Source organism: Coenobita brevimanus, chromosome 63 (genome assembly GCF_032717465.1).
Source record: "Coenobita brevimanus isolate Jiangsu-jjx chromosome 63, ASM3271746v2, whole genome shotgun sequence".
In the NCBI taxonomy this organism is placed as follows: Eukaryota; Metazoa; Arthropoda; class Malacostraca; order Decapoda; family Coenobitidae; genus Coenobita; species Coenobita brevimanus.
Window position 1 is genome coordinate 24,056,259 of NC_137016.1, and position 14,719 is coordinate 24,070,977.

Consider the following 14,719-nt stretch of genomic DNA (forward strand, 5'->3'; position numbering starts at 1 on the left):
ACCAGCAGCTGGGGAGGAATGGAAGTCTACTCCCGACCCTCTGATCTCCCAAGATCCAGTGGCACCTCCCTCCCCACCAAGACCTGCTGCCTACGAACTCCAAGACGACACCATGGACAGAAGCGTAGTGGAACCTCCTACTGACGTAGCCAACGACCAACTCTCGTCTCCCCAGCACGCCAGTTTCGACCCTCTCCTGAACTTCGACACTGACCCTGAAGAAGTAGCCAACACTGCCTACGGGAATTTAAAGAAGAAAACCCCCGACCTCTTCCGGAAACTAATGCAGTGAATACTTCCGGCTGTTGCTACTGAACCCACATTTCAACAGCAATCCACTCCACCAGCAGCTGTCCTTGAGCCCCATTAATTATTCAGATCTGCTCTGGCGGGCCCTTATTTGGCCCGGTCCTGCCAAGGGAGGTAAATCTAACAACAACAACTAACCCAGGGGCAACCACTGACATCACTGTAACCCACCCAACCATCATGCCTTGCCAGCATTATCATGAAAATATATATATATATATATATATATATATATATATATATATATGACAAAATGCAAAAGTCTATATATTTTACCGCTAGTCCATAATAATAAATCTGTCCAATATATAAAGCTTCCAAAAAACAAAAGTAAAAATTAAAGTCTATTACAAAGAAAATGCTCACCGTAAGCATCAGGTGGTTGCCATGGTAACGAGTCGTCCATCTGGCCTTCTCCACCAGTCACGTTCCGCATCTATTCTGCACCAAACTACTCCGGCCAGCCACCATGCCACCTGGGGACAAATATCAACTGATAGAATAAGGTGGAACTGAACTGAATACTGGATTCCCAGCGCCTGTCAAACACCATATGGCACTAATTCAATGCAGACGCATGATAAGCAAAAGAACAAAACACTGGAGAGAAGACAGTAAGGGAGAGAATAATCACTAAAATAGATGTTGACTAATTACTGGAGGGTCTCATTGTCAGGTAAAGGTTGAAAATAAATAATGAACTTTTCCCTGCAAAGGGGAATGTGGTTAAATCAGGGGAAACTTGGCAGTGCTTGGTGGTGGTGGTGGTGGTGGTGGTGGTGGTAGTAGTAGTAGTGGTAATATTGTAGTATAGCCATGTTCATCTGTTGCTTTTTTAAGTCCACCATTCTCCTTTCGGGGGGCAGGGCAGTAGCTGGGGGTGTTATTTAACCATGCAGTGTAGCCGCCCAGATATATCAGTGCCACCACATGAAGGCGTCCCTCTCCATCACCAAAGCAAAGTGGCAAATCAGCTTTATAGTTACAAATGGAAATGTATTAGCCTTTTGTCTGTAAATTATTGAAAATATAACCCCTTCAGTCCAGTGACATCTACAGTATGTCAATCTATCTATCTATATATATGGCCACATGACAATCCTGTAAAGAGTGGCCACAGACAAATCGCCTCCACTTTGCTCTGTCATCTGCGATTTGACTCCCCTCCCTCCATCTCACACCTCCTTCTCTCATATATTTCTTCATTTCATGCATCCATCTCATTCATGGTGTCCTCGCTCACATACACTCCTAGTCAGTCTCTCATTCTCCATCCTCTCCACCTGGCCAAACCTATGCTTCAGATTATTCTTGCTACTATGGAAGTTTATATTCAGCTTAGGACAGACTTCAAACTGGCGAGGTTAGATACAGTATAACCTTCTTTACTGCCTTTACTATACCCGGGTGCAGTGGTGGCTGCTGCCCACTACCATCCACTCACTTGATGTAGTGCTGCCTACAGTATAACCTTCTTTACTGCCTTTACTATACCCGGGTGCAGTGGTGGCTGCTGCCCACTACCATCCACTCACTTGATGTAGTGCTGCCTACAGTATAACCTTCTTTACTGCCTTTACTATACCAGGGTGCAGTGGTGGCTGCTGGCCACTATCATCCACTCACTTGATGTAGTGCTGCCTACTTCTTCCTTCATTCATCATTCCCCATTTGTGTCTGTCCCACTATCACGCACGCACTTGATGTAGTGCTGCCTACCTCTTCCTTCACCTGTCATTCCCTTTTTGTGTCTGGCCTCTTCTCTCCCTGTTTTTCCCATCCTTCCTGTTGCTTTTTATTACTCTTCTTTCCACTTCAGGTGGCTCTACACTGAGTGACAAGCCTACTGGTTCCCTGTAACCTTTTCTATCGCTACTTCAACGTTCACTGCTCCTCTGAACTGTCTGCTTGCATTCCTCCACCTCTACGATGGGCGCGTAGCACCCGTCTAGCACCAAACTCTCATTCCTTCTCTGCCCAACTCTCTAATGCAAGAGTTAATCGTTACTCCCAGTCCTTCATTTATGCAACAGGTCAACTCTGGAACTGTCTCCCTCTGTCTGTATTTCCTGCTAGCTTTGATCTCCAGTCTTTCAAACGCAGTGTGTTCAGGCATCTCGAAATGATCGGTTCTTGAATTTGGCTCTCCCTTGTATCTTGTTTTTCTCTTGGAGGGAACAGTTTGCGGCTTGTGGCCTTTGGTTCCTTCTTCCTTGCATTAAAAAAAAAAAAAAAAAAAAAAAAAAGGAAACCCTTTACAACACTGGGTGGTAACCATAACACCAAACAGCAGCATGATGTGCAGCCTACTATGGCCGTACAACGCTGGGTGGTAACCATAACACCAAACAGCAGCATGATGTGCAGCCTACTATGGCCGTACAACGCTGGGTGGTAACCATAACACCAAACAGCAGCATGATGTGCAGCCTACTATGGCGTCCCTGTTACTGGATGTAGATGCAAATTCCGTCTGGCAAGCCAACCTCCATACTCTTGCCCGCACCTGGCAGTGGCAAGGTGCTGTCCACTGCAAGGAAACATTGGTTCACTGCATGGCACGGCCCTGCAGGGGGAGTGGCTTGTTTGCGACTGATAGGTCTGCCCAACCAGACAGACCAGAGTTACTCAACAACTGCTCACGAGTAGTCTTTAAACTGAATAAAGTGGCCTAGAGATACCAAGAACAAATAATTAATACATCACTGGACTGATGGGAGCTGTCTTAAAGTACAGTGTGGTGTACAGATGGCAAGAATAACACTGACAATGGCACTGGATTGAAGGGGTTACAGCTGTCTTAAAGTACACAGTGGTGTACACAGGGCAAGAATAACACTGACAATGGCACTGGATTGAAGGGGTTACAGCTGTCTTAAAGTACACAGTGGTGTACACAGGGCAAGAATAACACTGACAATGGCACTGGATTGAAGGGGTTACAGCTGTCTTAAAGTACAGTGTGGTGTACACAGGGCAAGAATAACACTGACAATGGCACTGGACTGAAGGGGTTACAGCTGTCTTAAAGTACAGTGTGGTGTACACAGGGCAAGAATAACACTGACAATGGCACTGGACTGAAGGGGTTACAGCTGTCTTAAAGTACAGTACAGTGTGGTGTACACATGGCAAGAATAACACTGACAATGGCACTGGATTGAAGGGGTTACAGCTGTCTTAAAGTACAGTGTGGTGTACACATGGCAAGAATAACACTGACAATGGCACTGGATTGAAGGGGTTACAGCTGTCTTAAAGTACAGTGTGGTGTACACATGGCAAGAATAACACTGACAATGGCACTGGATTGAAGGGGTTACAGCTGTCTTAAAGTACAGTGTGGTGTACACATGGCAAGAATAACACTGACAATGGCACTGGATTGAAGGGGTTACAGCTGTCTTAAAGTACAGTGTGGTGTACACATGGCAAGAATAACACTGACAATGGCACTGGATTGAAGGGGTTACAGCTGTCTTAAAGTACACAGTGGTGTACAGATGACAAGAATAACACTGACAATGGCACTGGATTGAAGGGATTAATGTTGTCTTAACTTACATAGTGGTGTACAGATGGCAAGCATACCACTGACAATGTCACTGGATTCAAAAAGTGTACAGCAAAAAAGACAGAAATAAGGCCAACCTATAACAAGGAATTAGTGTATTCTGCTCGAGTGCTATCCATGTGACTTTACAGTACAATACCATATTTGTTCTAACGTGACCAAGATTCCCAACCCTCTTCAGCTTGGTAATGGCCAGGTGTAGCCTAACAAGGGTCGATGGACTTAAACTGATACAAACATGGAGAGGCATTTTGTTTGACTATTTTGTAAGAATAAAAGTGTTTCATGAAAGACCTAGTTTGCCCCACATTATCCTCAGGCGGATATACCACCAACTTTAAACCCCCCAGCTCCGGGGGTGAACATCCTCTCTCCCAAGCTAATGGAAGTAACAAAATGAAAAATATGTGAGGTTGTGTGTGGGTGAAGAGAACACGAAAGGGGGTGCAAGGAACAGCAGGGTGGAACGAAGAGGTGAGACAGGCTGTGGCGCAAATGAAGAAAGCATATAGTGTGTGGATTGCAAGCAGAGGCACGGAGAAAGTTGAGAGACGGATGGGAGAGTTATATGTACACAGAAAGAGAAGTGAAAAGATTATAATTATGTCCTGTGCTTGCCATTCTCAACAGGGTTCAGAAAGACCTCAGCTTAACATACCAAGACACAACACTCAGGCACTTCAATTTTCTTTTCGGTCTTAGTTGAATAAAATGACCTGGAGATGAAAAGGATAAACTCAGACATCATCGGAGTGAAGTGGCAAAGACGCTGATCTGGACTGACAACACACCACACTCAAAGACACTAATTTTCATGTAGGTCTATCTATCTATCTATTGCCAGACTCCTTAATCCCGTTAGGAGTGGCCACAAATAAGTCGCCTCCATGTCGCCATGTCCCCCGCCAATTCACTGCCCTGCTCCCAGCTCACACCCCTCTCTCATGTACCTCTTCACTCCACGGCTGGATTAAGCATGTGGGAGGCCCGGGGCCCGCTTGGAAGGGAGGCCCCCTTTCCAACTCCCCCAGTGGCATACACCACAGACTGGTAACCTAAATCCTAATATATAAATAGGACACTTTTAGTTAGGAAATACTGAACGGGGACTATTCATCCAATGCTGTAATATGTAATGCATAAACACGAAATGAAATGAACACAAGTTGCTCTGGTGGGAGGCCCCCTCTTGGTGGGTGGCCCAGGGCCCGGGCCCCTTGGGCCCCTCCCTTAATCCGGCGGTGCTTCACTCCATCACTCCATCTCATCCTCGGCCTCCCCCTCCCTCTCCCCCCCTCTACCTCGCTCACATACACTCTCCTCGTTAGTCTCTCCATCCTCTCCACATGGCCAAACCACCTCAATCTCTTTCTCCTAACGCTTCCTATCACATCCACATCACAACGCTCCTTTCATGTAGGAAATACAGAGGGAGGGAGACAGTTCCAGAGTTGATCTACTGACTAAAATCACATGGAGCCTGCCAGACTAAATTAATGTGTCAGTGCACTAAGAAGGCTAAAAGACTCACCTTAATTCGAAAGCCACTACACTGGGGCCACTGGTTCTCTGTAACTTAGGCTGCCACGTACCGCTGCCTGACTCTGTATTCATGTTGCCATCTTGCAAGTAACCCAAGTAACGCACTAGTAACAAGTAACATCGTACCTGCAAGTGAAAGGAACAATTAGTTGCAGGTGGGGGGAGAAAGTGACCAATATTACTCTTGTTATTATCAAAGAATATATACCCATATTGTTTTGTTTTGTTTTTTCCTGTATGACTCGGAGCCTGTACCCCTTACCTACATGAAGAGGGTCCAGGTGGGGCCAAAATTGTTGTACTGTACTGGGTGGACTGTAAATAGTACTAAAAACTCACCTGGCAATATTTTACCGTGTTTTGGGGACAGCTCATTCTGATGGTGTGTGTGTGTGTGTGTGTGTGTGTGTGTGTGTGTGTGTGTGTGTGTGTGTGTGTGTGGTAGCAGGAAATGAATTCCCGGTATGGTACATGATATACAAGACACTAACAACACTGAGCCGTCGTTACAACACACAAGAACTAGCCAGATAGAGTAGAAGAGCAGCGTTATAAATGCACCACACTATTCTCACAGGCCACACAACTTTAATGAAATATTAGAGTACACAGTCACGTTGCCTATATGTACTATGCAATATCTGCCCCAACCCAGCAGTATTGAAAGCAATTTGGCTAATATAATTACAAGATGTTAGGTGAATACCATTAGTATCCAGCTTTATACCCACAATTCCTTTTATCGCCTTTCAGTTCACAGCAACAGCCCCTATTACCACCTTAAGTTCGTTTTTTTTTTTTAGTAGTAGTATGAGCAATGCAGCAGCTGCAGCAGCAGCAGCAGCAGTAGTAGTAGTAGTAGTAATAGGTCTCCATTAACCTATTACAATATTTCTCCCAAATCTACACAAAACCGTCTCGAGGCGACAAGAATGAAACAAAATATCGTCTAAGAAAATACATCAACAGACTGAAGTTTTTTTTTTTTTTTTAATCATTGTTATGTTTCTTTAATCTAAGCTCAGGATTATACTGTTTCCACTTTAACTTGGCCTAAAACTGCTCTCTCTTCATCGTGTACTGAGGGTTATAGAGATTAACATCGGAATACAGTGCTAGTCATGAAGAAGTGCTATGGAATGGATGTTGTTGGGCCACAGCTGTAAAGATTAGCATTAGAATACGATGCTAGTCATGAAGAAGTGCTATGGAAAGAATGTTAAGCCGTAGTTGTAAAAAGATTAGCATTAGAATACAATGCTAGTCATGAAGAAGTGCTATGGAAAGAATGTTTGGCCGTAGTTATAAAATTATTAGCATTAGAATACGATGCTAGTCATGAAGAAGTGCTATGGAAAGAATGTTAGGCCGTAGTTGTAAGAAGATTAGCATTAGAATACGATGTTAGTCACGAAGAAGTGCTATGGCTATGATGTGGAGTCGCAGTATTGTCTTTTTCTGCCACTGAGCTGTGAAATAAGCTTCCAAAGGCCAAGAGTGTGGTCCAAGTTAGAGTACAAATTCCAGCTTTATTCTTTGTATCAGTAACCGATGTTATTCCGCTTAGGAGACTCCAAGGTAGTGTGGGGCTGCATGCAGGCTGTGTCTAACCCTTCCACTTACAAAACCCGTCTTGGCTAAATAAGGTGAAAAATAAAGTTATAATCGTCAGCAGGTGGCAGTAGTAAAGTGTTAGTGTGACTCCTGGTTGATCTAAACGTCTATCTACCTGTTGCAAGACGCCTTAATCCCGTGAGGGGTAGCCACAAACAAATCGCCTCCATGTCGCCCTGTCCCCTGCCATTTCACTGCCCTGCTCCCAGCTCACACCCCCCTCTCTCATGTACCTCCCCATTCCATCCTTCCATCTCATCCTCGGCCTCCCCCTCCCTCTCCACCTCATTCATACACTCCTCGTTAGTCTCTCGTTCTCCATCCTCTCCACAAAGATAAAATCGTCAGCAGACAGTAGTAAAAGTGTTACTGTGACTCCCTGCTCATCTAGACGTGAACCCGGTGGACTGCAGGATGAAGTTACCTCTCTGCAGTGCCACATCCTGCTGTCATGGGATAGGGATTGAGCAACGTATACATTAATAGTGGTACTGGCGTGGTTATACACGGAATCCTCTCCAAAAAAAATACCCCCAAAACCCACATCATAAAAAAAAAAAAAATCGACGGAAATGCATAACATAGGAACATTACAAAAATTTCGGGGGCAGAAAGTTTACAAAATTTCGGCAAGGACAAAAAAAAAAAAAAAAAAATCCTTTAAATATCTGCAAACAACAACATTCTCCCACCAAACTAACACTTATTTATCTCCATCACCTTGCATAACAACAGTAAGCAGAATTAAGTGGGGAAATTGTTGTTAGTAAAGAAAATATGGAGGCAGAGCAGGATACTTACTACGCCAGCCATCTTCGACGTCTGCTCTCACAAGAATGCCAAATACCTCAATACACCCACCTTCCCTCATACACGTACACCCTAATAATCTCTATCTAACATCAGTGAGTAGAATTATGTAAGTAAATTAGATGAAAGCTGCCGAAAAACGAATCAGAGCAGGATACGCTGGCCTTCTTCGGCGTCTGTTCTTTTACACCTCCGTCTCAAAACACATATATCTCCATCACATACCTATACCCTAACAACCTCCATTACCTTATTTAATATTAACAAGCAGATTTATGCGCGTAAGTCAGATGCTAGTGGTAAAATCATGGAAGTGGACCAGGATGATCAAGAAGCAGGCTTTCTTGAGCGTTTGTTGACTTGTCGCCCTTTATGATCACGAAACACCAATACACTTGAAATGCCCACCTCTGCGTTATCTCCATTGCCATATCAAATGTTCTCAAGCACAATAATACAAGTAAATTAACTGTAAACTGGAATCAAGTTAGGATACTCACCACATCACTTTAACATGCTCTCCTGAAACATGGCTTCGGATACACTCGCAACACCAACCTCGGAAGTATTCATAAAAGATCTTTAACCATTTCCGGGATTTAATATGCCTTCACAGCGTTTTCACGTTTTAAAAATATTAGAATAATTTTGTTTCGTTGATGATTTCGATTTTTATATTTTTTGGCTTGGTTGCGTTCAAACTGAAAGATAAACAAACAATTGTATGCACGTGCACCGCTCAAAACATTTAAAATTTTGGAACCTTGCCTGCGTCTCGGATGTGATGCCCGCGAAGTTCAAACTGGTATCGTGGTTTTGATCAATTTGTTGGTTTATATGCTAGTATCGCTGCACTTATGATTGAGTTAGCTGTGTAAAAGATTTATATGCTACATTATTTGCATGAATGCTACCCTCTTGCCGGATATTTTGGGTTTGCTGACGATAAGATGAAGCCGAAGTCAATAACTACGAACAAAATTCCCACCTTTGGCACTCCTTTCTAGTTTCAAATTCTCTTTCTAAAATTAGTTAAAACCTCAGCAGTACTAAATGTTACCTTTTTAGAGACTCAGAGGAGAAATCACAGTACAATTTTCTATTGTTTCCCTTAGACGAATATAATGTACTGTGACAGATACCGTGATGCAGTGTATCGTCCTGTAAACTATATGTGTCTTGATGAGTTGTCTAATAGTTCGCTGTAGATGTTTTATTGCATTTTTAGTGAGTCTAGGTTATTTGGTGGCTGCATTGACTCTTGAATTACAAGTCCTCGACCCAAACCTTTCCTTTTACAACTATAATCACGTACCTCAGCGGCAGAAAAGGATAATGCTACACTCGACATCTATACCTCTTCATTACTAACACCATAGCCCAGCGACCAGCATTCGTCTTTTGCTACAACGCAGCATTCAGGATAAGAAGATGGCAATTTTTGGCCAATTTAAAGCGAAAGGAACACTGTAGGCCTTTATTATTATTATTATTATTATTATTATTATTATTGCGTCTGCGTTTACTTTGGAATTTTTGAACCATGGAAAGGGGTTACATGAACGAGCGCACATAATACACCCCTCCCCCACCTCCTTCGTAGCACCTTTATTAGCGATTTGTTCTGCATATTACATTAATTTTCACTCTCCTCTTCCTTTCTGATAATGATGCAAGCTGTGTCTGCATTAATATAAGTAACATACAAGAGAATGATAAGGTGTAATGTGCCAAACAAGTTGCTACGGAAGAGGCCATTGATTTGACAGCCATATCCCCGAGGCCCAGCAGTTCTCCTACATCCCAAGTCCTTCACGTCACCACTTGGCCACTAATACCCACCGTCCACAAGTCTCACTCAGGACTGTGATGATATTAGCAGGGGTGTTAAGACATTTCAGTGGGTGGTGCAGCTCAGTCATCTTTTTTTAGAGACTCAGATCAGCAGACTTTCGTTCCCTTGCATGGAATCGAACGCGCATTCTTTAAAACGGTAGGCCTCTTCTCTAACCACTAGACCACCACCTCCACCATGACCTGAAGTGTCCTGAATGGTTATAAATGTATGTATATGGACCTGACCTGACCCCACTAGACCCACTGTGACCTAATTCCACTGGTAACCTGAATGTCAAAATAAATGGTCAAAGCACACCTACTTCACTGCCTTTAAAGTGTAGGGGCCTGAGGCTAGACTAACCTAATCCAGTATATTTAAGGGCAGCTAAGCCGCCTACTTCCCTTAGTGGCATTACAGGCTGTGTACCGTTTATAAAGGCAACATACACACGTGGCCATGGGTCACCTAATGGCCGCCCTCCACATTACTCCAGCCCCAGCAGCCTCTAGCCACTCACACTGTAGGATCTGGTACCAGGGCTTGTGCAGTCTGCCTCTTGGCCATGTGGAGAGGATGGAGAGTGAGAGACTGACGAGGAGAGTATATGTGAGTGAGGTGGAGGGGGGAAGAGGGAGGGGGAGGCCAAGGATGAGATGGAGCGATGGAGTGGAGAGGTACAGTATATGAGAGAGGGGGGTGTGAGCTGGGAGCAGGGCAGTGAAATGGCGGGGCACAGGGCGACATGGAGGCGATTTGTTTGTGGCCACCCCTGACGGGATTAAGGCGTCTGGCAATAGATATATAGACAGGTTCTTGCAACCCTACCCCAAACAATCACAGCTCTCACTCCCCACACCCAGCTGTCATCCTCCTTTCCCATCCCCCCTCAAAATCAATCAATAAATAAATAAAATAACCTACTGAGACCCCAAGGCACCTTTTAGAACAGAACACCTCAGGTAAAACAATGTCAGAACAGCAGTCAGTGGGGTGGAGTGTATTTGATGCCACGCGGCTTGGTATACAGTACAAGAGGCACTGGTGTATGTGAGCAAATAATACCATTGACCATGTGGAGAGGATGGAGAGTGAGAGACTGATGAGGAGAGTGTATGTGAGTGAGGTGGAGGGGGGAGAGGGAGGGGGAGGCCAAGGATGAGATGGAGGGATGGAGTGGAGGTACAGTATGAGAGAGCGGGGTGTGAGTTGGAAGCAGGGCAGTGATGTGGCAGAGGACAAGGTGACATGGAGGCGATTTGTAGTAGTAGTAGTAGTAGTAGTTGTTCCCTAGGCAGTCTGGCCGAACAGCCCCGAGTCCCTTAGGAAGGCCATGGCCAAGACCGGGCTTTCCCACAGAGCTCTCAAAGAGTGTATGTTGTGTTGTTGGCGTAGGTGATTGTGTGCAATGCAGTCTTCCATAATGTGCTTAATAGTATGGGGTGCTGTGTTGCATCCTGGACAGGCATCAGCGACGGAGTCATCCAGCATCTTCTGGTAGCTTAAGAGGGTTGGATGGTGCCCACATCTCAGCCTGGCTAGGTGGACCATGTCCTCACGAGGAAGGTAGGATTCAGAAGAGTGGATGTCAGGAGGCCGTGCATGCAGCTGTGTGTTGTCTTGAAGTGACTGAATGGAGCGGCGAGTGATCTGAGTGTGGATATGCTTCTGGAAGCTGGTCTGAGGTGGGCGAAGGGGGAGAGATGACAGTATTTGTGTATGGTATCGTGTGCTGGGTGTTGTTTTGATGTTCCTTGGTGTGGGTGGAAGTGCTGCCATGTACTGTAGTGGATACTGTGGGTTTGTGGAGGCTGCAGCAAGAAACTGGGTGCCTCTCATGTCTAGGTGATCCTTGACCTTGAGGACTTTGGTTTCTTGATGTAGGTGGTCTGTGGGTGTAGTAGCTGTGCAGCCTGTGATTATTTTCAGGGCCTTGTTCTGTATGGTCTGTAGAGTGTTGTGGTGTGTTTTGGTGAGGTTAGAAGCCCAAGCAGGGCTTGCATAATTCATCACTGAACGTATGTATTGTTTGTATACTGTGGTGGTGGTTTCTTTGTTGTGTCCGAATGTTGTATGGGCAAGTGACCTCAAAGCATTGAGTCTTGGTGTTATTTTATTTTTAATGTTTGTGATGTGTTGTTTAAATGACATTGATGTATTGTATGTTACACCAAGGATTTTATGTGTGTGTGTGTGTGTGTGTGTGTGGTAGGGAACTGTTGTTTATAGTGAGGTGTGGGATGTGACTGTGCTCTGCTGTCCAGTTTGTGAGAAGAGTCACTGTAGATTTGGCTGGGGCTATTTTGAGCCTGTTTGTGGTGAAACATTCGTGTAGTGTGTTGAGGTAAGGTTGAATGATGTGTGCAGCTGTGTTTGCGTTTTGGTGCGTACATGTAAGTGTTATATCATCTGCATAGGAAGCTATGTGTATCTGTGGTGTGTGGGGTGTGGGTACAGTACTGTACGTCGTGCATGTATCGGTTAAAGAGTGTAGGGGACAAAACAGATCCTTCGGGGACGCCGTTTGTGAAGTTTTTGATGTTAGAACACTGACCGGCAAATGTTACGTGTGCACATCTGCCTGCTAAGTAGTTTGCCAACTATCTTTTTGCGTTATTGTGTATGTTTGTGTTGAGTATTTTGTTTGTGAGGTTGTGGCGAGGGATGGCATCAAAAGCTTTGCTAATGTCTAGTATGATTAGGAGTGCTCTGTGTGGTGGCCTAGCTGAATTCATGCCATCAAAAACTCTCTGTGTAAGGTCTGTAAGAAGGGTGTTTGTGGAGTGTAGTGGCCTAAAGCCATGTTGTGATTGGGCTCGGGGGAAGGAGGGGGGGGAGTGAGGTGTAACTAGTTGTAGTACCACCGTTCAGTGACTTTAGAGGGGGTGCAGAGGAGTGTGATGGAGGGATGTGAGGAGGGTAACGTGGGGTCTTTGTTGGGTTTAGGGATAGTGATGATATTGCCATGCTTCAAGATGTTGGGTATTATGTTGTGTGAGTAGCTGTAGTTTGATATGTTGGTGAGTGCTTGTATGCCTTGTGGTCCTAGGTGTTTAAGGTGAATGTTGCTTATGTTGTCTGGTCCACCGGCAGATGAGTGCTTGAGGTTGTTAATGATGTGCTTCGTCTGGTTGTAAGTGAAAGGTGCGTAGTCTGGGTCTGTGGGGAACTGTCTCTTACGTCGGATGATACGTCGGTCTTCGGGATGGGGGTTTAGATGGCTGACTTGTGAAAAGTGATTGATGAGAGTGTTTGCTTGTTGTTTGTTTGAGGGTATGGTGTCTGTTGTTGTGATGACAGCATGTGATTGTGTGGTGTTGCTGTTGGAAAGTGTGATGCTATTTAGTGTTTTTTAGAGTTTGCTGATGTTTGTTTTGTGGTCAAGTGTTTGGAGGTAATTTTTCCAGTTTAGTGTATGCTGTTCTGATATTTTATTGTTTATCTGAGTGTTGAGTTCTTGTATTCGTTGTACGGTGTCTTGTGTATGGGGTGTTGGGGAGTGTTGCAGTGTGTCCCGTTGTCTGATGAGGCCTTGAATTTCTGGTGTTCTGTTGCCTCTAGGGACGTGTCTTTTGTCTGCATTTTGTTTAACTGTATTGAAAGTGTGCACAGCGGTGTTGATGTTTGTGATGGGTGTACTGTTTAGTGTTTCGAAATGTTGTTCTGTGGCCATCCCTTGCGGGATTAAGGCGTCTGGCAATAGATAGGTAGATAGACCTGTATCACGCATTTACCGGCACTCCGTATGGTAGCATACAGCACTCAAACTATACAAGGGCTTGGTTTGGTATGGTAGGCAGGGGTATGGTAGGCAGAGGTGTGGTAGGCAGGGGTATGGTAGGCAGATGTTTGGTAGGCAGGGGTGTGGTAGGCAGAGGTGTGGTAGGCAGGGGTATGGTAGGCAGAGGTGTGGTAGGCAGGGGTATGGTAGGCAGAGGTGTGGTAGGCAGGGGTATGGTAGGAAGAGGTGTGGTAGGCAGGGGTATGGGGAGGTGTGATATGGTACAAACTACTGTTGGATATGGTAAGAGGCCGGTGAGAGAAGCTAGACTTAAACTAAGTATGGTATGGTGGGGTAGGATAGGGTAGGGTACTGTAGGGTAGGTTTGGGTAAGGCAGGACAGGGTAGGGTACTGTAGGGTAGGTTTGGGTAAGGCAGGACAGGGTAGGGTACTGTAGGGTAGGTTCGGGTAAGGCAGGACAGGGTAGGGTACTGTAGGGTAGGTTCGGGTAAGGCAGGAAAGGGTAGGGTACTGTAGGGTAGGGTAGGTTTGGGTAAGGCAGGACAGGGTAGGGTACTGTAGGGTAGGTTTGGGTAAGGCAGGACAGGGTAGGGTACTGTAGGGTAGGTTTGGGTAAGGCAGGACAGGGTAGGGTACTGTAGGGTAGGTTTGGGTAAGGCAGGACAGGGTAGGGTACTGTAGGGTAGGTTAGGGTAAGGCAGGACAGGGTAGGGTACTGTAGGGTAGGTTTGGGTAAGGCAGGACAGGGTAGGGTACTATAGGGTATGACAACACAGGGTAAGGCAGGGCAGAATATGGCAACACAGTATAGTGTATGGCAGACTTTGGCAAAACAGGGTAAGGCAGGGCAGAATATGGCAACACAGTATAGTGTATGGCAGACTTTGGCAGCACAGGGTAAGGCAGGGCAGAATATGGCAACACAGTATAGTGTATGGCAGACTTTGGCAACACAGGGTAAGGCAGGGCAGAATATGGCAACACAGTATAGTGTATGGCAGACTTTGGCAGCACAGGGTAAGGCAGGGCAGAATATGGCAACACATTATAGTGTATGGCAGACTTTGACAACACAGGGTAAGGCAGGGCAGAATATGGCAACACAGTATAGTGTATGGCAGACTTTGGCAGCACAGGGTAAGGCAGGGCAGAATATGGCAACACAGTATAGTGTATGGCAGACTTTGGCAACACAGGGTAAGGCAGGGCAGAATATGGCAACACAGTATAGTGTATGACAGACTTTGGCAAGACAGGCTAGACACCTGACATTCAGAGATGCACATTATG